Raw genomic sequence first — 26,552 nt, forward strand, 5'->3', positions numbered from 1 at the left:
GCCAGCATGTATGACAAAATGAGAGAAGCTGTAGAAATCCCCAGAGGTACAATCACACTTCTTCTTAGCAGAAAAGAGAAGGAAGTGGTGAAAGCATGGACACATGCTTGCACACATACTCTTTGAAAGAGCCAAGGCAAGAGGTGGGCTGACAGAATGTGTCAGCCATCCAAAAGCCACAAACAGGTACAGGAAAAAAAGGCTCTGACCACCATCAGTTGCTGCTTCAACTAACACAGTCTAACAACCCTTCTCCAATCGCAGCAGAAGCATGAACACAAATCAGCCTGAGCAAAATCATGAAACCATCCCTTCCTCAAGAAATATTTTACCTTCACTTCATACTACTTATAGGCCGGGGTTTGTCTAGCCTTCATGTATATGGCTCTATCTTTCCTTTTTTCTTGTGTGTCCTCTGGTCTACTCTGAAAACACTTAGTCCTCTGTGTTTGCAAACCCTGCTACATTTCACATTGGGTTCTCAACACACACTATGAAAGCAATTTATGAACTTTAACACTCCAGTAATTTATTTCCAACAATAGCAGTTCTGATGCTGACAGGATCACACATCACCATAAAGCAAAGCACAAGGCAGTAAATAAGACAATAGATGGTCTATAAATAAGACTGGATTGCAGGAAGTGTATTGAAAGACTAAACAACATGATTAAGAAACAAAGTGATATTGTCTACGTGTGATGGATGTCACAGGGACTGGGAATAAACACAATTAAAGCATGCAGCTGGCTTACTGGTCAAGACATTCACTTTTCCCCCATAGAGCCTTAGCGGATGAAGTCTCCACCACTTCTCCCCTGACACCTCACACTCCTGCCATCTGCATCTCTCATGAGTGCTCCCCTTGCTGTGCAGCGCAACGACTCAACCAACCAGCAAAAAAATACTTTCGGTCATCTGTTTGTGTTTTTTTCCCCCAAACCAAAGAGCTTCACAGAGGTGGCACAATGTGGAGAGAAGGGAGGAGAAGAGAAGCAAGACTTTGGCCAGCAATGAGCTGAAATCCACCTTGACAGTCAGATGAAAATGAGACCCTGGCTCCTTTTCGCTCCCACACTTGCAGCGACCATGTTTCCCACCTCCTCAGCAGGACAGTCCTCCGTCGTCTCAGCCTGGCAACATTTCAGTATCAAACTACCTGCAGAGCTGAAGTGGAGCTGGCTGATCCAGTGCCTGACTGACAGATTCCTGCATCCTCTGGCATGGCACCACCGCCTGAGTCTACCGGCCACAACACAGAGTGGCAGCAGCTCCTGCCAGACAGACTTCACTGATTATAGGTTTAGACGAGTAAGTCCTCATTTTCAATAGTTTTGTTCCCTGTCCCATCTTGGTTCTTCTGCAATTTTAATGAAAAATAAAATCTGTAGGCCATATATCCACAGAGAGAGAAGGAAGTCCTACAATAATCATAGACTCCACCTAATGCATGGACACACACACTTTCTTTTAACTGGGAAGACAGGGAAGCAAGAAAGGAAGAGCATGGTAACCTCCCTCTGGCGAGGCCTTATAGCAGCTTTCCAATATTTAAGAGGAGCCTATAGGAAAGACAGGGAGGGGCTCTTTATTAGGGAGTGCAGCAACAGAAAGAGGGGTAACAGTTTTAAGCTGAAAGGAGGTAGATTTAATTAGATATTACGAAGAAATTCTTTGCCAGGAGAGTGGTAAGGAACCAGAACAGGTTGCCCAGAGAGGTCATGGATGCTCCCATCCCTGGAGGTGTTCAAAGCCAGGCTGGATGAGGGTTTGCGCAACCTGACCCAGTGGAAGATGTCCCTGCCTGTGGCCCGAGGGTTGAACCTAGATATCTTTCAAGATCGCTTCCAAGCCAAACCATTCTATGATTCTATGAACTTCTCACACGCCAAGGGAAGGTAACTTGCAGCCCACAACCTCCCCTAGGAGGCTAGCTGCCTCCAAAGCTCGCAATGAATACTGGAGATGAAAACGTTGATGATGACCACCGGCTATGACTATGAAAGCAGAAGATCATGCAGCAACAAATTTGCAGAAAACTCTAACATATAAATTTGGGCATTTTGTTGGCAAGTTGTTGTCCATTTAACAGGTCACACAGGGAGAAAGTAAATAGTTTAAGAAAGAAAAAGAGAAGTTGACAATAAGTTAATCAAATTCAGCTATGAAAATAAGCATTTGCATTCCAAAGCAAGGTGCAAAAGAAGTCTGCCACAGCATTCAGAAGACAATGTCAATGTGATTAGTTTTTAATGCAGGCTAGCAGAGATCGCCTACATAATTATAATTATTAATATAGGTATGCTTATATAGTCATAAAACACAAAGCAAAATGACAGATCTTTAACTAACACAAGTGGATATAGTTCTACTTCTATCACTAGGAGAAGACCAACTTGGAGACATTACTGTAGTCTAAATACTGAAAAGCATATGTAAAATCATTACCACAAATTTCTTACTGAAACATGTCCACATGTTTCTCAGTGGACATCCTAGTCAAATGTGCTGAGTTTTTTCCTAGTTTGTAATCTTTCAAATCCAATGCAGGATCAAAAAAATACTTTAGTTTCATTCTACCTATGTGGCAATGCCAGAAACAATTTATTTTTTTTTGTTAAAATAGATGTTTAGCTGTCATCACAAAATTATGATTGCAAAGAAAATTCTGCAGTCAGCAGTGCTGACAATTACAAATTACCTGCTCTTTATTCCAGTGCTATGCTGTCTGTTAAGACACTGCCCAGTAAAACATGGAAAGCACAATCCTGGGCATGAAACAATTCCAACTCAGTAAGTAATTTTCATTATGTGAATGAAGAACCCGTTATGGACCCACAATACCTTCTTCTCTCCAAGTGGGATCTGAGAAGCACTGGCATGTAAAAGCTGCTTCGCAACTCATTTTTAAAATATTTATTTTCAATGTAGAGTCCGAAGGCCACAGGATGGATGTGCAGGCAGAAGTGTATGAAGTGCGAAAGATGGTCTGAGGAAAAGAAAGGCAACTTCCTATTATTATCACTAACGTACACATCCCTCCTGGAGGGGGTTTAAGCAACTTCCATGCTCAGCAACACATTGTTTTACAGTTTGAGGGGAAACCCTCCACAACCAAAACATCCCTACTACTTGAACTCACTTTGTTACATCAATAGGGTTTTTCAGAACTATGACAGATTAGCCCATTTAAAAGTACAAATTCTGAGAGTTCCTGTTATTACCACATACAGTATATTTTTGCATTTCAATCATGCTATGCAGCGAGTCCAGTGTCCTGCTATGTCAGTGTAATAAACACTCAAGCCGGAAATCAAAGTATGTTAAATTTCATGCAAAGTGCATCGATACACACATGCAAGCTCCCAATTTACCTGCCTGGCTCTGAGGGATTAATTCAGCACCTGTATCAGTAGAACATATTGAATTTTCCCCTTCTACCTATGAATTGCATGTGTAAAATAGGATTTTATCAGTGTATGAAATTAGTTCTCAGTAGAGCTCCGCTTTTTTAAAAAACTTGTTTTGCAATTTCCCTGGCACTTCCCATACAAAGACCTCAAGGTACTTTAAATAACTTACAGCTATTAGAGCACATTTCTCACGAAATATACTCTATTCTTACTCTATAGACAGGAGACGAAGATGCAGGCTAATAGGAGCTACGTGACTTGGAGTTCTAGTCATATATGAAACCAGCAGCCCACAACAGCTTATTTCCTCTTTTACAGAGGAGCAATAATAAATATTCAAACACCAGACCAGGTCATTCATGAACGGCATGAGTAAAGAAGTTAATGATTAAAAAGCAACCACAGGAATGCCACACACGTTTGAGAATTTAATAAAAGAAAGCCTCCCTGGACAAAAGGCAGCATATACAGGAATCAGCTGGAGCTGGTGGAGATGGCCCTGCTTGCCCCTCACAGGAAGGTTTTCACATGGTGTTTCTCCATGGTGAAACAAGGCAAATGGAGGGGAGGGCTGAGCCCTGGCTGGCCACGTAGAGACCCGTGGCAGGAAGAGAGGTCTGTCTGTTCAGGACCTTACGTAAGTAACGGCCACTTGTCAAACCTCATCAGCTTCCTCCACTGGGCTCTGCAGCCCCAGCAAACGTAAAGTAAGTGGCAAGTTCATCTGAAAGGTCCCTCGGGGACCAAGTCTGATTAACGATTTTAGAAAGATAATCCAGCCTGGGATTAATATCCCCCAAGAGAGTTATTTTTGGAGTTAAACTGCATGACTGAACAGACAAGTCTAAGGAGCTGTAAACATGCTCTACCGTCTCTGCAAGAAATAAAAACGACAAAGAAGCCAAGGGGCTGGATGTACACTTTGTGTACATAAAAGGCTTTCATGCTGCCTTTTTCCCTTTTCTTATGCATTCAGTGCTATTCACTCCTGAAGCAAATAGGAGTCAAAGACCCAGCAGACCCAGGTCAATTAAATCCACAAATGCTTTGCCATAAATGGAAGGTTACAGGAGCTATGAGCTATATTATAGTAAATGGTGGAAAAGAGGGGGTGATCTCAGAGAGCAGACAACCCAGGGGGGCTGTTATCCCCTCTGCAGTAGCCACCGTCACTGCCAAAAAAAAAACCTGACCCTACTGGACAGAATTCCACAGTTGGGAAGCTGATGGACTGCTTTGAAAGGGAATACTTCTTTGATGCTGAACTCATAATTTGCTGGCCAATAATGCATCATTAGCCCAGGAATGCACCATTTAATATTATGATAAAATGAGCTTTGGACCCTCCAGGTCCACCACTTTTCCTCTCCAAAATACCTGGAAACCTAGTATTGGGGGAAATTAAGAATATGGGTGTGAAATGTACAGAACAGGACAGGTTTTTGTCACTGCCAAAGCCAGGAAAGATGGTGAACATTCATGTGGTTATCACCCATCTCATTCTCACATATCCACAATCTTTCTTCACAATTTCATTCCAACTATATTGTCTTTCCCACAGTAATCCTGTTATTTCTCTCCTTAGAAAGCATATAATGGAGTTCAAGTTTCACTATCATTAACGGGCTCATTTAAAAAAAAAAATGCTCTTCAAAACTAGGGAGAAAAATAGGCTTTAAAGGGTTCTAGGAAAGAGAAGTTGGAAGAAAACACAACAGACTGGATATACTCAGAATTCAAGCAAGCAGGCTGTCTGATCTTGCTTCTAAAGCACATATTGAAGCATACCAGAAAAATTCAGGTACTTATTTAACTTGACCTCCCCTGCTTCTTGGAAGACTGCATTCCTCCTAAGGAACTTTTAGTTATATGTCTATAATTCAGAAGAGAGAGGACTAAAAACTTGGTTTTGATTATTTAAGGTATCTGAACTTTCTGGCAATTTAATTAAGCCTCACATACCATCCATTCAGGTAAAAATGCTCTGTTTACTGAAGATGTTAATATCTGAGCTCTTCAAACTAGAGACTGGGAAAGTATCAAACTCCAGTATCCAAAACACTATTCCAAGAAATAAAAAACCCTAAACAAGTAAGAAAACCCACTAAACCCCCCAAAACTCACAACAATCACCACACCACCAACAACCTGAGAGTCAAATAGGCAAGGTTACCTTTCTTCACAAAGATAGCATGATTTTTCAGAGGTGCTGACTACCTGCCCAGCATGTGGAAATTGAAGAACACGGCAGGTATCAAGCAAAGAAACAAAAATCAAACAGCACTCTGAGTAAAACACTAGAATCCACTTAAACTTTTCACTGTTTATCAGGGCTTGCTGCTTTGTTTGGGGTTGTTTCTCATCAGTGGGCTGTACTCCAGATGTTTCTAAACTGAAGCAAGCAGACAAAAAATATTCCTTAAAATCCAGCTGAATACAATTTTCTTTTCCTCTCTCTCAGGGCAGACTCAACATAACCTGAGAGGCTAAAAGGAAGTAATGGGAAAAAGATGAAGCCTCAATTTCAGTCAGTGATGCTGCTGTTTTGAAACGGTCATAAGGCGAGAATGAAAGTTTTCAGCAATAAGAAAGTTGGTGGGGAGAAGAAAGAAAAAAGAAAACTGGTACTGTGAAATAACCAAAATAAAGCAATGCTAAATATTACAACTCAAGAGGACAGATGCAATTTTTTGGGGGAGGGGTGTTTTTTAATTTTTAAGGTAAACACACCCCTAAAGGAGTCCAGCCTAGCTGGAAATGGAATAAGTTTATGAGAGGCTAGTTGCAAATACACTGAAGACAAACAGAAAAAGTTCATCAAAAGTGCCGTGACTCAGGAAAATAATCTTGAACACAATTCAACTAAAAGTAAAGAAATAATGAAAGTCCGTGTTCTCCTTTAGCAGTAGCATGATCTGGCTATGGACTTTCCTGGCATTTGGGTAAATCATGGGCTAGAAAGAACACACAAAAGAGCATCTTAAGTCGAGGTGATAACACTTTATTGCTTCGCTTCAGTAGAAGCTGAATCAAGATAATGATGACTGGTTATATCACCAAGCAGATAACAGATACAAGAAGATAAGCTCAAGGTTGGGAGAGACCCTAAACTACCTGCTAGAAACAAGGTGAAGCAGCAACATTAACAAAAAAAAAAAAAAAAAAAAGAAATTTCTACTTTGTCAATGCTTATGACACATGCAGAGGAACTAATGGTACAGTCAGGAAGTTAGCAGTCAAATGGAGGAAGAGAGGGCAACAGAGATGCATGAACACTACAGGAAACAACCAAGTTCTCTTACAGCACAGAAAGGATGTCAAAGGCTGAAAAAACCAAAATTATTTTCTAAAGAAATCGTTCTGCAAAGGAAAGTACTATGCAAAAGAGACATACTGATACTCCACAGTGAATAAGCAAAGCCTGATGCTCATCATACTCATCAGAAAGAAAAGAAACAGCAAAAAGAAAGACTGGATATCATTTATGAGTCTAATGAGGACAGAAAAGTTTTGAAGACACCAGCCTTTTGCTTCAGGCACTGGCATTGCTCTGGAAAGATCAAAAACCAAGAGAAGGAAAAAAAACACCTGTCAGTAATCTTCCAGCAGAAAGCAGCCCCATCTATAGAGGTGTTCCTACCAGCACAGTTTCTCTTACACTTGCTGAGATCAGTACATTAAAAAAAGGTAACAGGCAAAACACCCCATGTTTTCTAGATTTCTCAGCACTATACAGTCTTTGAATCCACTCCTGCAGAGTCCTAGCTCTCTGCCAGTTAATACTTCCATATTAACGAAGAACAAGCTGCCCTTATCACTCCTGAACTTCCCAATGCCAGCACTCTGAGGGACATTCAGCAAAACAAAAGACTGCAAATGGGAAACACGGTGACAGCCTCCCGGGAAAAAAAAAAAAAGCATGGCAGTTACTATTAGAGACCTTGTCTATATCTAAAATTCGTGGAATAACTTGAGCTATACTCCGTTAAAGAGATTGTATCTCCAAACAGCATTGGTTGTTGAGACTAATCTGGCATTTTAATGCGCATTATTAAACCCACCGTGGAAAACAGGGAAACAGAAATGCTAAGGAAACAAAGGTGGACACAATCACATCCCAAAAAACCTACTGTGAATATGCCCATCCTTAACATTGATCCCACTCTGCTTTGCTGAGTACTGCTCAGTTTGTGTACCTGCAGGCTTGGAACCACTGTTCCAGGGAAAGTCCAATCAGATATCACCCTCCCCTTCAATGCTGACACACACCTTGGGGCCATCATTTGTAATTCTATATCAGGAAGAACTTGCATACCTGAGCAATCTTCCCAATTATCCAGCAGCCAGGTTAACCATAAGATCAATGTCAAGTAAAATACCAGGAAAAAGATACTGAAGAGCTCCAAAACAGTGCAAGCTCCAGGGCCATACAACCTGAACACAGAGGGTATTTTGGAGGGATGCTAGAAAGCTTCAGAGGAAACTTGACTACAAAACAACAGCAGCATCACTCTGCTCACCCAGCCCATTTCCCGCGAAGACATGTCTTGTGTAAAGCTTGTTAAACAATATTAAATGTGACATTTGGTGACAGGAGGTCTGGGTATTGTAACGTGACATTACCCCTTGCTCATCTCTGTATTGCAAAGCAATGACTAGCAGACGACCCTGCTTGAGCAGGGGTGTTGGATAAGATTAGTTTCAGTAGTCCCTTCCAGCCTCAACCATTCTGCAGTTCTCTTGAGTACACTGATAAAATTACTTTAACCACTTCTGAAGTCCTAGTCGGCCCATCAGTGTTCAAATATTATGCCTATTCCGCGCACAACTGTGCACACAATAAGCACAATGAGCTGCTTTTGTAGCAGGTTACCTTCCATGACATAACAAGATTCTCTAAACACACTAAAACCAGCCGTTGGTTACAACTTAGGAAAAACAATCTCTGTAACTCTTCCTACATGACATTCAAGAGCGCTCATTCAAAAAAGGCCCTAGTCTTCCATAACTTGAACTAAGATTTTAAAGGGCAAGATGAAACTGTACTTCTGACACGAAAACTACTGTAATTTGCTTTTGTGTTACAGTCTTATACATCATATTCAAGCACTTAGTACAATTTGTGGTCACCCCATAATTTTGCTGCACACTTTATTCAACATTAAAATCTACATGGCCCAGGGAAAGAACAAAGAGGGACGCAAACATCGTCCTTCTACTGGTTTGAGTCACAAGCTCTACAAAGTCATGCTGTGGACAATAGTTAAAAAGCTTACTGTCTGTCTCTCTCCGCAGGGACAGTAGGACAGGCAGTGTCTTCACTCTGAAATGAGAGCTCACACATGAACTTAAAACTCCACTGAATTTAATTCATATCATTATGCTGGGCTATTAAAAAAAAAGGGGGGGGGGCGAGGAGAACAACACACACACCAATTCAGCCCTTGCACTTAAAGCAAAAGAGAGGTGTTATGATTGTCTCTTGTTTTACTAACAGCACAAAGTGAAAATACTTTAACAAAGAAATCTGACTCACAAAAAATACTAGCTAATTTAATAAACATGTTTACTTCATTGCCCAGGTAAAAAGTAATTGTCAATTAAAAAGTCACTTTTGTAGTATATACATGATCTGCCTCTCCAAGTAGTTTCTATCTCATAGCTAACCATAATTACAAAGGTTTTGTAAGACTCCCCAAATGGCTACAGCTAATTCTGTCAATAGCTGAGGATGGCACAGCTGCATTTCCCCATCTCCATGCTCCAGTTGAAGCTCCTGATCCAGTCTCTCTGGAAAGATACATAGTTATGCCAAGAATGAGCAAAACACTAACTGTTTCCAAATTGGCTAATCAATTAACTGAGGGCTTAACCTTCACACAATACATGCATCCAGACAACGCAACCAACACTGTTTGCACACTGAGGACTTAACTGTGCCAGCCACATTATTCTGCAAGATGACTCGTGGCAATTTCCTTCTCAGGAGCCAGAACATCAATTGTCACCGATTGCTGCTGCAACTCAATCAACTTCTATCAAAACAACCCATTCAAAATGAGCCAGCACTTGCTGTATGATGCTCTTCTCTGTTATCCAAAAAAATAAATAGAGTGCCTCAAATATATAATGCCCTCTTGATTCCACCCAGGAGTTATTGCCAAGCACTTTATTTGCTAGGAACTTAGAAATGCTGACTACAGAACAGGGAGAAGCTGGCAGCAATAGGCAAAAGGACATTATGGCTTTGCTGCATAATTACATGTATGCCTTAAGTTATTAAAAAAAAAAGATTCCTCATGACTGTTTTATGTTAAAAATATCATATTACATGCATCAACCTGAGCCACCATCTTTACATTCTCTGCCACAATGAAATCTTTTTACTTCAAAAGCTTCAGGCTTCTGCTGTTCAAAGTCCAATTCCACAGCAGAGCTGATGTCTGCTTCTCCAATGTCCTGGCCTGGCATCCTTCTCCCGAGTGCCAGCACTGGTACTTGTACATCAGGCCAATTCAGAGAGATGGAGTGTCTAAAACCAAACCAAGATAACGGCACATTTTCAGTCAGATTAGCCCCTTGAATGTGTTGCCACTCACCCACCCAAGCATCAGGACCACCACAAGGAAAGGGTATGGGCAATATTGAAAACAGGAATATAACCTGTTCATCTTAAACCATCATGGAAACACGCTCTCAGTCAAAAAAAGAAGATTTATTTCATCTGTGCAAATCTCAAGGCACACAGCTGAGATTCAGTTCCATAGAGGAGAACGATGTAAAAATATGCAATTACTAAGTTCATCACAGTATGTTTCATTAGCTCAATGAGCTCCTTTATAATTGTAACAGACATTAAAAGATTAAAGTCTTTGGATAAAATCCAAGTACATTTTTAGTGCTCTGATATCTGCCAGAGTTCAGATCTTCAGAAATATTAAGTAACATCCCTTCACCAATTCCCCTCTGAGAGTAACCACTGTTCATCCTTCTTGCTTTCAGATTTTAGTGTTCCCAAATTAAATTTTCCCATTGCACTTGAGGGTGAGGAGTGGCAAATTACTGTTCAGTTAACTGTCTAGTTCAGTTTGACATAGTTAGAAGTGTTTCCAAATAAAACTGTCAACTGAAGTTGACCATTTTGAACTTCCTAGAGGGGTAACACCTGGCTGAAAAGCCCTTTGTGTGAACATGGAAACACTAAAACAAAGCACAAAACAGTAACTCCGTGGCACTTTTCATCTGCTTTCAGTAGTAATTTCATGTCACTAGGCCTCTGATGTTCAAGTGGTGTGATTTAGCAATTAATCTCTTTAAAACAGAATGGAGTCTGTTTCTGACCTTCAGTAAAACACTTCTACTCTGCTGTGAAGATTAAAACATAGCTGTACAAGTTTAGTGTACGATGACAACACTAAACACAAAGCCTTACCCACTCTCATTTTACACTATATTAAGCAATGTTCACAAGTTCTACACGAAAGTATAAGCGTATCCAAAAAGCTGCAGTGTGCACCTCTACTAAAAGAATACTCCATTTTCTTTTCACTCCCCACCCCATCCTACAGTTATTGATACTTCAGCTTAATGTGTTTTGCGGTCTTCATGCTGCATTCACAGAACCATAGACACAGCCCATACGGTGGTCTTAATTTGGAGTAAGGATTATGAAAACAAAAGAGTTTCCATTTCTAAAACTGCCAAACAATCTACCCTGTAACAAGTAAGTGGACTCTACATCTCTGAAGACCAGGACTTGAGTCCCAGTTCAGTTACAGTCCTCCAGCGTCCACAGGGGATTCTCCTGTTCTGTCAGAGCTGAATGTGACTTTCTTCTACTTTGCTTGGAAGGATACTCCAGTATGTAGGGCTCAGAAAGACACAGTCTCCACAACACGTAGTTTCCAAATGCTGCTGCTTGATCTGGGCATGCAAAACTTAAGAGGACATGAGGAATGAAGTAGAAGATGTTTTTGTAGATTTTTTTGAAGTTTCCTTTCCACACGTGCCATTCTTCAAACTCTGGAGCAGATTTCTACTAATCACAACACCTTCACAAGCTATCTTCTTGGGGTGTTAAAGAATTAGATGGATTTCAGTCACACCGCTTGCCTTGCTGGTATCATCCACTATGCCAACAACTTTGACTAGGACTGGGGGAAAAAAAATTAATTCCATTTAAGGCACTTAAAAGAAATTCTGAAGCAACAGTGCCAATAGGTAAATATGGTGCATCAGCACCCAGGACAAAGTCTAATGCTCCCATTTAAACAAGATAGAAGAATGTATTCTTGCATTTGCAAAACAAACCTCTCGAGAGTCACAAGTCCTAGATTCTTATTTGACCTTGAGTGTCATTGAGAGAATGTAATCATTAGCAGCCAGTGTAAGACACAGAAAAATAAACTGAAATAAAGCCACCTGCAAATAGACCTTATACTTACCAAGTTTTTTTGCCCACAGCAGTGATTAAAGAAAAGAAGTCCCTACCACACATAGTAATCAGGCTGTTTAAATGAACAGAAAATCTGCTTCAAAGACAGAGATGTTAAACTTAGAACCAAGAACACTTGTGTTTAATTTTCTTTTATTCAAAGGCTTTGTGTGTGGCCACATACTTGCCCTTTGGCCCTCTGTGCCTCCAACCACCAACTATAAAATGTGGCACCACACTTCGTCAGAGAGCTTGAGAGGCATTTAGAGGCTACAAGGGGTTGTATCTAAGACAGGCTGACAGGCTACCCAGAATGCCTTATTTATTCATGTGCTCAGACAGAGACTACTTTCCCAGTTCTTCCCTCATTTTACCATTCCCAGCTCTCAAGGTCCTGAAAACAGACTAGCTTACCTACTCCTACCATCCTTAGTTTCAATACCACACCTGTCATTAAAATCCAGAGAGCCAGAAGCAGAGTATGCAGTTTATGAGTCTTCAGGAAACAGTCTGTGCTCTTTAAAGCATTTTGGAGCGCATTGCTGCAGTTATCAGTCAGACTGGGCTGCTCACAAGAATTACAAGTACGCACTTTAGGATGAGACAGAAAGGGGTAAACCATTTTGTAGCTATATTTCTTAGCCAATATCTTCTAATTCGCTTACTCTGCCAAATTAAAAGATTCATTACCAGCACAAAATGACAAATACATTTCTAGGTGGATTGCATACTTTAAAACTAATCAGCAAGGGAAACTGATTTCCCAAGCAAAATAAAAGCTTCGTCATTATATCCATGTAAGCCAGGACTGAAAGAGCACACAGAACATGCTGCATGGAGCAAGTCTTAAGTTTCACTGTTACTTTTCTTTACATATAAAGCTGGTTTTCCTTACAAGTCCCTGAGGCACACACAAATGTCTGCAGAGCCAATCAAAATGCAAGTACTCTGAAACAGCCCAGGGAGGAACCATAGCTCACCTCTTCACCGCGTTCTTCCTTCTACTCAGACTTTCATCATTTAGTATGGGCGACTTTCACAAAACATTCTCTGCTGTGGTTTTAGAGCCCTGAAAGTTTAAGCTGTTCTCAACTTAGAAATAACCTGTCATCTGTCTCCTTGCTTCAGTTGTTCCTGGCAACTGCCTTACTTTCAGCACACACTTGACAGGAAGAGACCACTGTCGTGTGACAGTTACCTCTTTATGGCCCCAAATAATCTCTGTAGTTTTAAACAGTGAAACTAATGTGTGGCTGCTGGCTACCATACCCTCCTGCCTTTGCTTTTAGCCATTTAATTGCTAAAGTGGAAATACAGATGTTAAAAGACAGGCACATGACAAAACACGCCTCTTTCTTTGAAGAGACATAACATGACAGTAAAATGAAAAATCCCACAGCTACAAAGGATCCCAATTTTCTCAGAGTAAGACGCTGAAAGCATCTTGCACGGCACCATTTCATCTCTAATAAGATCAAACTGAACCATTTCCAGTAAATTGAGGTGCTGCCTGTTTTTAAGAGTTCCTTTCTTAAATGCTTCACTATTTCTCCTGGTTCATTAACCAACCTTATTTAAGAAAGAAGAATCATACTTTAAAAGGAAGATGGCAGTAAGGTAGCTTTGCTTGCCGCCAGCCAAGTTAAATACAATATGTATTGCTGCTTTCTGTTAAGAGAAACCCAACCATGCCAAAGATTGGCAGTTTCTTATAGCAGTTGAGAAATAGTAAGTCTTGTTGAGTATGTTTTCCTTTTGAGCACTACACATGTGATGATGTGTGCAGCATAGATATTAGCTTGTGCACAAGAAGAAAGGGCTACAGGTCTCTGCTGTCAGGCCATGTCCCTCTTAACCTTCAAGTGTGCAAAAATCTATTACATTTTTATACAGTTGAAAAAGCCTGCAATGATCCCCACGAAAGCGCCTTTCAAGTACTCTAGATTAAATATAATCTAAAACATGTTTTGACCTGGATCCGCTTTTAGATTTTTTAATTATTGACTTATAATATATGCATTAGAAGTCACTGGAGGCAAAAAAATCAATAAAAACTATTTTTACTTTTGTATGACTTTTAAGTGATGACAGCTTTAAGACCCTCTAGAGTAAGCAGGGATTAGACTTTAATGTGCTTTCCTTGCTTTTAGTATATAAAAGTTTCACATGATTACCTCTTAGAAATAATAGCAACTGTCAGGAGTTTTACTGTGTTCTTTTTAACAAAGATGATGTGAGGAAACACTATTTTTTTTCTTTATTACTATTGTTAAACAGGACACTCATTCATAGAAGAAATCTAAGCACTACACTCACCTTTACCCTAGGCAGGACAATTGATCTCTCCCACCTTTGGCATTTTTGTTTTCCTTTTACTTTTGTCACAGTGTTTTATTTCCCTTCACATAACCCACTCTTCAAGCCTTCTTCCACTCCATCAACGAGATTTCATTCACAAAGACAATGACCATTTTTTCCCCAGGTGGATGTTTTGTACCAACTGCTGCATTTTCATCTCAGCCAAAGCGCACCCCGCCTGAGATGCAACAGGCACGCTTCACACCCTCCCCAGTCTCTTCCTGTACTTTTGAAGCTTTTAAAGCACAGAGAAGCAAGACCTTCACTGGCAATTTGGGAATTTCAGAAGTGCACATTGAAATTTCATTCTTCCTGTATTTTTTTTTAAATGTCAGATTCAAACAATGTCTGTTCTGCAGAAGCCAATTACTGTAGCTTTCATGAAGGTTAAAAGTTCAAAAGGAAAGCTGGTTTCTTCATTTAGCTGCCTCTTTCAACAATTCTGATAGAAAGACACCAAAGAGTGAACGGATGTGTAAGTATGGCAGCAAGGGGGATAAAGGCATGGGTCTAAAGGTTTTTAAATTCTCTTATTTATGACTCCTTCTCTTCCACCAGGTTCTAACCTTTACCCTCTTTGGGAGACTCTATTCCAAATACTACCAGCAATAAGAAAAAGCTAGGACAAACACATTTCCTTCTGTCCTCTTCCATACACACAGAGCAAACAGTCCCCAAAACACATTTTACCCTGAAACCTTTGGGAAAACGTCTCAGACACAAGGCATGACCATGAAAATTATACCTCTTTCTCAAGCTTGCAGGCTTACCATGGCTTTTCTCAAAATCCCCTTCCTGCTGACAGATACAAATCAAGCAAGCAAACTACTCTCCGAAGTCAAAACTTTGCATGGCCACAAAAGCCTTGCTTTAAAAAAAAAAAAAAAAAAAAATCAAAAGAGAACTTTGTACATGAGCATAAGCACCAAAAGTAATATACCGAGTACTATCTTGCATTGTTTTTCCTAATGAAACTACACTGTTACCACTAAAGGAAATGCTTACGGATCGGTAATGAAGAGACCGATTCATACGCCCCAGAGAACAAGTGCTGAACAATGTACTCAGTGAGATTTCAGCTTTGTCCCTTATTAAAATAAAACCACATGCCCGATCTTTAACCCATTTTGATTTATTAACATTTTAGCTTTTCAAGATTATGAAAGTAAGTATGAACAGAAGAGTTAGGAAACAATTCCTCACGGAAGTCTTATACACCAAATATTAGAACAGCCATCAATCTTATTTCCTCTCTCAAAAGTGCATATTTATATTTTTGAAGGACTACACAAAATTTCAGTTTCGAAGTCACAAAAGTAGACTGATGCAAACCAAATACTACACCCCAATCGTAACATAGTTTCTGCTACTGTACACAGGCATCAGTAGGGCATCTGTCAATCCACTAAAACGTCAAATGCATTTGAAAAATATTAAAGCATCAACAAGATAAAAAAGAAGAGTCCTTTGAAAAGGTCAGAGATTTACTGATTCTGACTTGTTCATAAATAAACCCTCAAATCCAAGAAATTAACATGTGCTTTAGATCTCATGTTCCAGACACCTTCCCCACCAGAGTCCTTCACTGGAATCAAACTCTAGATTAAAGTCTCAATGCAGAACTCCTTTTAGTTGAGTTCCGTTCCAAAATACATTTGGTTTACATTACAAAGTGTGTCACATATTCCATGCGGCATTCAGGAAACTCCTAGCACAAAAACAATGAATGGGATGTCATAGGTCAGGATAGAGCTACACTCACCGAGTGCGAACATTTGAGGAAGGAGGGAAGACCTTGCAGAGTCTTTTATTACCCAGTGGCTTCTTAATTCCTACTTTACAGAGTTCATATTTGTAGGATAAGTGAAGTCTGCATGCGGCCCTTGCTTGGCCAATGCTGTCCCTTGGTTTTATAAGAATTCAACGCCCCAGCCAACTTTATAGGACCCTGGCAACCATGAGACAGCCGTGACAGCTTCAGCCAGTCCACCCCAGTTCACACTGCTGTTCTTGGACCATCTGTGCACCTAGCATTTGCATGTCTGCCAGTCAACCTGAAAGCAGGACTACAGGCCTGTAGTTTTGCTTATTTGAACATTTCTACTAATAAAACTGTCACTGCTCAGAATTATCCTGGTAAGTTAGATCTGATCTATTACTATGCTACTGTCCTGTGCCTGGAAAGACCTGGACCATTAATATTGCCACAGCAATAAGGTAGCTCCCTAAAAGACAAGAGCAATATTTGCACGTTCAAGTTTCTCACACCCACAGACGTTCCCAAGGCAGTGCTTAACTCCTTACTGGATCCTTCCTATACCAGGAGGTCTTTGCACAGTACTTCAGTTGGATCAAATCTCCTGAAACACTCCCAGCAACTCCCATGCTCTCAACTCTTGATGGATTCCACATAATGACAGGTGCTTTAGGACCACTGGAGGGACCACAACTCTTATCCTCCCCTGAGCCATGCTGACTGTAAGAGGAAGGAACAACTGAGAACCCAAATTCTTTAAGGAAACACTAAGATGTAAAAGAAGCACAGTTCTTGATGATCAGCAAGCCGTTGAGCACTGTTCTCCTTAGTAAAGAGGTCACCTTAGTTTTACAACAATGAAGCCTCAACAAGCATTTGAAGCAGCACCCGCTTCTAGCTTCCCCATTTCAGATCTGGTATTATTCATCAGACTTTCCACATGGTAATCCTAGAAGAGCAATTCTAGTGCAATACTTTCAGCATCAAATTGGAGAGCTTTAATTCGTGGCCACAGCTGTGGCCTGTTATCTGTACATCATCATTCCAATTCAGCTTAACACAAACTCCATAATTCTTCGAACTCCGGCATGCCTCCATACCACAACAGCAATTAATTTGCTTCTTCCAGCCTATACCATTAAAATAAAACCATAACATACCACAACCTGAAAATAAAACAAATTCAGTTCCAGCCCTACTCAATCTCTTCCTAATTTAAAGAAAACCCCTGCAAATTCAGCATTTAAAAATTGGGACCTTTGTCAGAACTTATTTTTATTCATATGCTTACTTTTAAAGGATACTGATACATCTGAAGCAGCAACTTCACATTAACGCCTAAATTACTCCATTAGCTAAACCTTCTCCTATGGTAAGGACAAAAATAAAACTTACTGAAATATTTTCATATTGACCTGAAGAATAACTTCAAAAACTCAAACCCTCCACCAACTATATCACTACAAAGAATTTAAGATTAAGTGACAGTTTCAAAGACAATTCAGTCATCATCCTACAATTCTGTAAACAGGGGCTTCATTTGGTAATGACCTCATTATGTGAGCAACAACCATTAAAGCCTTTTTCTGATAACACAGTAATTTGCTTTTCATATCAAGAAATTAGGTTTTCCTCTTTTCAGTTGCAAAGAAAAGTCAACGACTTTTACAACTCCACCCAACAGTAAAATAAGATTCATCAGCTAGAATAACACTTCTAGTTACATTACGAAAAGAAATCTCACATCAAAGTAAAGACGATTTTAGACCTTAAAAGAATAAGTTTTTAACAAAAAAAAGGAAATCCACATTAAAGTCACAGTGAATAAATGTTCAAATACAATCACAAAGCTTATTCAGCACCATTCTCTCCTCTTGGAATAAAGTATAGTTCATACTAGTTCACTTATATTCCATATGGACCACAGGACAAAACTACTTTGATATTCCCCTTAGGAAAAACACTAGCACACCAGGCAGGTGTCTACTAAGCACACTACTTGCAAAATAAAACTGCATTTCATGAAGTAATTAAACATCCCTTGCATGAGTCACAGCTATACAACTCAAGAAGTTCAATGACCTCAGAACATAAACCTTGCAAAAGGAGAGTACCTAAATATGGCACACGTCCCTTCACGTAGGGGCCAGCAAAGGAAAACAAACATGCAGTTGTGCTGGCATAGCAACCTAGAAGACAACAACCTGAATGCCAAGCAGCAATGTCCAACCTTGCACAAAGCACCCCTCCCTTGGTTTGCAGGCATTGTACCACAGTGCAGTAGAAATCCATCCTCTCCCAACTGGTACACTCTGCTCTCCATCACAATGTTAACTTGGACCCCAACCTTCAGACCTCTCTGAACACACTATCACTGCACCAATCTGTGAAAGCATTTCTTCCCCTGGACTTGCCCCCAGGACAAAGAGGACAAGTTGGTTTCCCCTCCAACACCAAAGCCACTGGGCAATGCCTGGATCAAAGAACTAGAGCTCACCACCTACACTAGGTGTACTCAACACTTCCATTGGGAAAGCCATAAAACTAATTTTTGTTTCCAGTCTCCCTCTGTCCTTAAGAAAAATAAAAAAATAAAAAAATTGCTAGTCTAATTAACTTTTTTTTTTTAATGTGGACCACTTAAAAAAAACCCAAAACCTACAGCCCTGAGAGCCTGTATCTTTCCAATACACAGACTAATGTATACATGCAAGATAAGACAGCAACATTAATACATTCAATACTTAACAGGCACACTACTTTACAAAGTATTAAAGCATGCCCTCCAAGTTTGCTGGACCCCCACGAGTTTTCCTGAAACTTAACAGTAAGTGTAGCAGAAGCAGAGCCAGAAAGAGCAAGCATTTCACATTTTTCAGCAACCTTGGTTGATTTTTACATGTTTTCCTGGAGTTTCAAATTAACTGTGCAAGATACTGTTTTTCAGACTTTTCCTTCCCTTTCTGCTGTGACAGGTGTATTCTAATAACAGCAAGTACCAAAGTCTGCTACCTCCAGAACCTAAACATTAATCAACAACTACCTTTCTCAGCTGGTATTCATTCTCTTCACTACTAAAGTGACTATTTAATCTTGTTGCTTAAAAAAAAAAAAAAACAGTTTTATTAAGAAGCTTTACACGGTAATTTTAGATGAGGTATTGCTAAATGCACACTGCTGTGCACCAGAGCAATCTTACATATGTAACCAATTAAATAAAACATAACAAACAAAACCCAACCAAACTAAATGAAACAAATATTTATCACTGGAGATTAAAAATTATTTAAAAAAACCCAAAACACAAACCTGCCAAAAACCAAACCCCACCAGCCTTCCAGAAATAAGCTTCAGATTATAGCCATAACACAGAACAAAAGATCAGATTCAGAGACAATAGTTTTATTGCATATTATAAAAATGTCTCCACATTTTGCAGACCATATGTTACTTGACTCACTCCTTTCCATAGAAAACAGCCTTCTTTTTTCTTTTGCTTTATCATCCATCGTCCTTTACTCTGCAGACAGCAGCTATCCTCTTCTGTCAGACTGATACAGACCTAAGCAAGTTCAAAGCACGTATTCTCTAACTTGAATTTAGCTTTGAAGTCCGCTGCTCGTACTTCATCACAGAAGAGTTTTTTGCAACTCTGGTAGCCTACCTTCTCCAGCTATACCAATTAGACTAGTGAGAGTTATTATCCCAATGTGTAAACCCTTTTTTAATGCAACCACTTAGCTTCATGATGCTATTTTAGAATAGCATCAGGAGTTGATATTTGAAATAAAACCACAGGTGTCACTGCTAACTTTAAGGGATCTCAAAGTCCTTCATAAAGATGTTCTGGAACTTCCTAGTGTGTGTGTTATTGGCATATGCTATTAGGTATACAAATATACATCATTATCCAAGTACAGGCAAGTTCTGCGACTTGTCCACAGGCTTGCGTTTAGTGCAGCAACTAAAGGGCCAGTTAGCACAACATCCCAGTACTCCCCTCCACAACAATACTGATCCAAGACTGTCCATGATAAACTGATGTAAACTGTGCAGCTGGGGGGCAGAGGTTCAGGACAGAGATACAGCTGAGGTAAAGATGTCTCTTTGTTTGGTAGCCTGTATACATTTTGATGAAGCACAAGGGACCCTCATGCGCCCATAAAAGTCCTACCCCATCAGAAGAGGAATACATCAACTGCCCAACGTACTGTTTACTCACACGCAACTTTACAACATGGCAGTCCACAATGCATTCCTGCCCTGTAGATTCAGGTGCAGATTAACTGCGTAAACCCTGCTGATAAGATTTTCACACCAAGGCCACACAGAAAGCCACTGTCAGACCCTAAAGCAGAAAATAAATGTCTTCTTTGCCATTGGTTTCCATGAGGGAAGGCGTTCACCACTTCACTCCCAAACTGAAGCCTTGTGCTACAGCCTTAGGAGCAGCTTCTCACATTTACAGCAAGTACAGGAATTAAGAGATACAGAAGGAGTCCAGCCAGCTACTGAAATGTGCAGCCTTTATTTCTTTAAGATATTGCATAGATTTTGAAGATGACTAAGAATTTTATTCATGAAAAACCAACCCCAAATAACTCAAAGAACATTCAGCGTGGGAGGTTCTTTTGCAAAAATTAAATAGCAATTGTGATGAAATAGTATCTTCTGCCGAGTTACCAAAGAATTTACATTTTGCTCATGCTCTTACTTAACCGTGTATAGCCAGGAACCATACACAAGGGATACTAGCCAATTTATCTCAAAATGTAAAGTTATTTCAAAAAAGGGGGGTGGAGCAGCAGGAAGTCAGAGGAAGGTTCATTTTAAAAATGGTCTTAGGGAAAAAAATCCTTATTTTAGAGCTATCCAAGAGATCTAGCCTCCAGTTCACATCAGCTGCATATCTGCACAGAGCCAATTTTAGCAGCATTTCAGAAAATGCTGGCTAAGTACAGAGCAGGTTAGATCTACTCCTAGGTATTCAAACTAGTTATCACTGACCCACTTGCACACATAGCTGATAACTCATGACTTAAAACTGTGTGTTCCAAAAGCATTGTCAGAAGATGACAAGAAAGGCTATTAGCACAAATCAGTATTTGCTAAGTATACTTTTTCAAATTCTTTCTTTCTCCCTCACCTGTGCTATATCCATAGGAACATGATTTCAGTAACTAAAGGTGTAAGCTCCTTCCTTTCAGGTATACCATCTGGACACTTCACGAACACCAGCAGGTCAAGTTACAACTTTTCAATACTGTCACTAGAATATGTGTGTTTTAAGGATCTTGAGTTTCCAAAGCTGTTTGCAGCTTTTGGAAATGAAACAAACAAACAAACAAAAAACCTGAAAAGAAAACTTATTACACACACTGCATAGTTAAAAGCCTCTGCTTTTTAAGGGGCTTAATATTACCACAGAATTTACTGTCTCTTACGCATTCAAACTCAGCCTGAGGGACCATTACTTACCTGTTGTCCTACTGCTGGAAATCCAAGAGAAACCACAGCTATATCCTGGTTTCTCTTTAAAAATGTATAAAATCAATTATCATATTTAAAAGGTCTTTTGCTTAGCATTAAAACAATACATCCGTTCAGTTTAGGGGATCAAACTGTCTAACTCCATCAGTTTAGGACAATGTGCTATTATGTTTCAAAGTCACATGTAGCACATATCAAATGGCACGTCAGAGAAGCAATGCATTTAAATGCATATTTGACATACTTTTTGCAACTCAGTATGTTTCACTTCTCAATAGGGATGTGGGTGGGAGAGGAAAAGGTTGCTTTCTTATGGATTTGAGTGTAGAGGCATCACTTGGCAATTCAAAACATCAGATGTTACAACTGCCCACTGCTACATGCTGCCATGTACAGGAAAAACAGATGCCAGAGATCACCATCCTGAGTATTCACAGGGAGCATTTACAATCACTGTCTGTCTCCTCATCTAGCAGCATTATATAGCCTTCACACTGGATGTCAACATGAGTAATCTGTCAAAAACTTTCAAGCCATTCATTCTTATTTGTGCATAACAATATTTACTGCTCTCAAGTACCCCATGTCACTGGATTAATATCAAGCCTTGAACAATGAAGAAAAAAACAGTGCCTTTTGAAAGGTTAAAAGTCGCTGCCACTATTTTGCAAACCAACTTCTACAATGTTAAGTTCTGGTCAGCGAAAATAAGGTTTCTCTCACATTTTCTCTCTACTTCTGTAAGGGATAACCCATCCCCCCTGTTTGCCATCTATTTATCAATGTATGTATACATCCCCTATCTAAGAGTCTGCAAAAGACAACACACATTTTATCTTACACAAATATACCAAGCCAGGTGCAGCAAAAGCAGATATAAATGCCTGAACTCTATGTTACATTAAAACCACACTTTCTCATAATTTTACAGAGAAATAACTGTGCTCACGGATAAAGTTCCTGTAAATCATTCACTTTTCCCAACTCCACCCTTACCTTTACACTAATGAACAAAGCCAAAGACAGACTTCAGGTTTCCATTTGGATGCTCATCAAATCCCACCACACAGCTGTTACTTAGCATTTCTCTTAGTCCCTTTAAGGATATCAAATGAAGGATTTGAGAACCAGGAGACCACATTGGGTAGTCTCAGTAAGTGGAGAGACAGAGTTGGTCAACCTGAGAATGTTAGTACACAAGAAATAAAAACTATGACTTCACACTGAACTGGCTAATCTCATCTACTGCTCATTTGAGTATATCTACAAGAAAATGATGAAACTGAATGCAGATAAACTTTACTAAAAGCAGATTAATAAGATTACATTAAACTTCTACAGACATTTGAGTAAAATTTAAACGCCTTTAATTTGATCTAATGTACTTAACTGAAGAAATAAAGAAACTAAATGTCAAGCCACTTAAATTCTGCTTTGAAGTCTTTGCATAGGAGTACTACATAATTTAATCCACTTCCAAAGCATATCCTAAATCAGATTAGTTTTTCCAGTCGTTCCTATGTTGGCAAACCCTCAGCATACACTAAATGCATAGGCAGCTTTCTCAAAGAAGATAAACTACCTTATACTTAGCATAATAGATTGAGATTACCAGTGACTTGCTGATGACCTATAAATTCACCTTATGACGCATCAATACCCCACTGAAATACGCTTAAGTAACAGAATCCAGATATCCTTAATCTCAGGTTCAACGTTCCCCATCTACTGGAAATTAAATCTCTATTTTTGAGCTTGTAGCGCAAACCAGTTTCCCACATGGTCCCAACCAGGTCTCTCAGTTTTACTGTCCCTTAAATACAAAAAGTTTTCACATAAGACATCTAATCTTTTATCTACCATTATCAAGATCGTGGGTCGCCTATAGGTGGGTTGATACCACTTGTTTCATTTAATTTCATGTAGATGTCCTAAATTCAGTCAAATGAAATGTGACTGCTTCACAACCAGAGTTTTCTAGACTTTTCCTGAGACTCAATTGCGTCTTGCAGGAGGTTTTTGGAGAGCAGGAGACACAGGCTGGCTCACGTATATATATATAAAGCCTATACGTGGAAAACCCTTCACCAAGACAATCTAGTTCTCTCTGTGTGAGAAGAGACATTGGCTTACAAATCTGTTTGTAAAATGCAGGACAACCCTGGTTTATGGTTCTGAACATTTGGCAGTGCAAAACCACAGCTGGAGATGCGCTTCTTCCTAAGCTCATCTTCCCAGAAGAGCCACTACTCCACAGCAAAGCCATAGAAACTGTTCTGTAGGTCAGAACAGTTCTGTAGGTCAGGCTGTATGTTCTTGCATACAGCCCATGAGCAACCACCTCACCACCTTACAGTGATATGGACCTCAGAATAAGCCAGCATAAGCAGCCACAAATGAGATGAGACTGAAAACCAAGCAGAGAAGATCTACAAGGCTTCATCGCTCATCCACTGAAATAGGGGAAGAGAAAGCCGCCCTGACTTATTCAAGGGGGAAAATGGCTCAGCAGCCAAAGCTGGAGGAGAAGGCAAGGATGTTAAGCTATTAAAGTGGCAGGAATTAATACACAGCAGCTTGGTATCTGAAGTCTTGGCCTTGCTGTGAAAAACTTACATTCCTGATATGGTCAACTAAAGAAAGTAAAACATTTATTGAAACAAGTTGTGGCAGCTTGTGCAAAAGACTTTAAACTATATTTTCACTAAGATTTTAACTGAAGTTAGTTAAATTAAGAACCCACCCTTTCTCATAGTTAATTCAAGGATACAGATGAAACTAGAAATGCACCTCCTCCCACTCCTATCACCAACCCCCCCAGAAAAATATTTAAATAGCAGATTTGTAATCTAGAACAGAGAGCAATATTCTATGAAGTAACATCTAATTTAAATAAATCTCTCTCGTTACATTAAAGGCATTCTAAAACACATAATCACAGCTTTGTTATTTACTTGATATTTCACGCTCGATATCCCAAACCTTAGGATACATCTTTTATAGACACAAACGTGCAATCATAGATTTATGATATTCAGTCAAACAATGTATTTGAAATTGTACATTTATTCTGTATACCAGTAAAATATTTTGTAGCTATGTAGTTGAGTTTTTTGCTACAGTTCCATTATCTAAGCATTATCTACTGTTTGCAAGTCACAGACTGCCTGAATATTTGAACTGCATGTATGCAAATAATTTTCTTCCTTCTAAGTTATTATGCAGGTCATTAATTGCAGAACTACATGCCTCACAATTCTTCATGCATTTCTTCTGTCAGTGCCCCTCTCAGACAACAATACTAGACAGCATTAGCTACTAAATCAATTTAAAAAACAGTAGGTAATCAAGTAAACCAGAAGCATACATAAAGCAGAAAACATAGGAGCAAAACCAGCATTTGAATGGAATTTACTCAACTGAGGAGCAAGAAACAAAATCAGGATCTTCTCCAGTGATATACAAGGCTGAAATTTTTCTTGTGAGAATAACTTTGGGTTGGAAAGCTCAGAAAGATATAAGTCCCACAAAATATGTAAGCAATATAAATTTGATGTGAAATGCATTCACCTTGTGCCTATTAAAAATAACTGGGAACATAATCTGGGGTGAAAAAAGAATAAGCATATGCAACTTAACTGAGAGAAATTAATTCTTTTTTTTTTTTTTCCATCATATGGCTGGAATAACTAATTAAACTGCAGTGAAAGAGACATGAGTAACTCACACAGCTAATGGGGTGTAAACAGTACAATGTGAAGCATACGTGACCAGCAGTGTTCACTGCTTAGAACACTAGGTATTTCCAAATACCTCTGTCACATCAAGAGGTACAAGAACAACTTTTGAACCTGATGAACTGCAATCTCACTGCAACAACAAACCCGCCAGCCTTTCCTAATGCCATGCTTCAATATTAAACTTGGAGCACATTCACTCCCTGACCAAACAAGACAGCATTTGAAACACAGAGTCCTCCAGAGTAAAAATGGTTTATGTGTCAGGGAAACCACAGAAAGTTCACGTAGGATGAAAATAGCCATTAGCACAGGTGGCCTGACAAGGCACAGATGCCTCTTAAAACCTTTGGCTAGATCTTTGCCTAAAGATAAATATTGTCTACCTAAGCCCCAATCACACTGTGATTTTAACTTCAGTCTGTGAGATATGGCCATCACCTTTGGAGGCTAAACCACTAGAAGAAAACTCACACGTGGAGGCCAGATGGGGCCATCCCTCCACAGGCCAACGTAGATGTGACCATGATATATACTTGCCACATAACTGGGATGTAATTGTAGCACCCCAGTTCAGCGTGGACTGATCTTCCTCCCCACAGGCTTTCTACAACGAATGCTGTTGACCTAAGCTCCGGTAGAAGGGAGCAGACAGCAATAACAAATCAATTATTAAGCAGCAGAAATTCCTAGCACTGCCTGGATTCAGAGCTGTATGGAAGATAAGGGTAGGGAGACCAGTCAGCTTCCCATCAACTGTCCTGAAGGGACCAAGTTTACACACACTCTATCAGATGACTTCATAGTTTTCATGAGCTATGTAATGTAAGATATAGTGCCATCCAATTAGTACTGGAAGGATATCTTATCTTTAACCTCAACCAAATAACTAGTCCAAAAAATGCAAGCATGAAAAAAACTCCAAACATAGAGCTATAAGAAAATCTACCTGTACATCTGATTCAAAGCACTTTTCCAATACTAGACTGCACTGCATAAATGCTACTTTGCAAGGTGGATAAAAAACAGGGACAAGCAATATAAAAGACATGTGTATGTGATTTGTGTAAAAACAGCCTATTACATGGATATAAATTATCTGATTTGCTATTTATTAAGTACCTGTGAAGTGCTTGGTGCTATCCACATTACAAAGAAAATTGTCTTCTGCTTTAAGAAACTGACAATCTAAATGACAAAAGGGAATAGACAAGGTGCACCAAGAAGCCAGTGATGAATGAGGAATATTTTCATTGTGTTTTGAATTTCATTGCTTCCTGTCAACACCTCTGCGCTCCAGTTCTTGCTACAGATTTGCTGACACATGGGCAAGTGTGGCAGAGAAGAGGTAACGTAAGGTATTA

The 26,552-nt window shown here is 39.6% G+C and overlaps 1 protein-coding gene across 4 annotated transcripts in view; it reads right to left on the reverse strand.

Annotated features, from left to right (window-relative positions):
• The window catches only part of ELMO1 (engulfment and cell motility 1), a 305,172-nt gene that overhangs the window by 257,994 nt on the left and 20,626 nt on the right, over positions 1-26,552 (reverse strand). The gene's annotated exons all lie outside the window — the stretch shown is intronic.

This window comes from Cuculus canorus, chromosome 2 (assembly GCF_017976375.1).
Source record: "Cuculus canorus isolate bCucCan1 chromosome 2, bCucCan1.pri, whole genome shotgun sequence".
Lineage (NCBI taxonomy): Eukaryota > Metazoa > Chordata > Aves > Cuculiformes > Cuculidae > Cuculus > Cuculus canorus.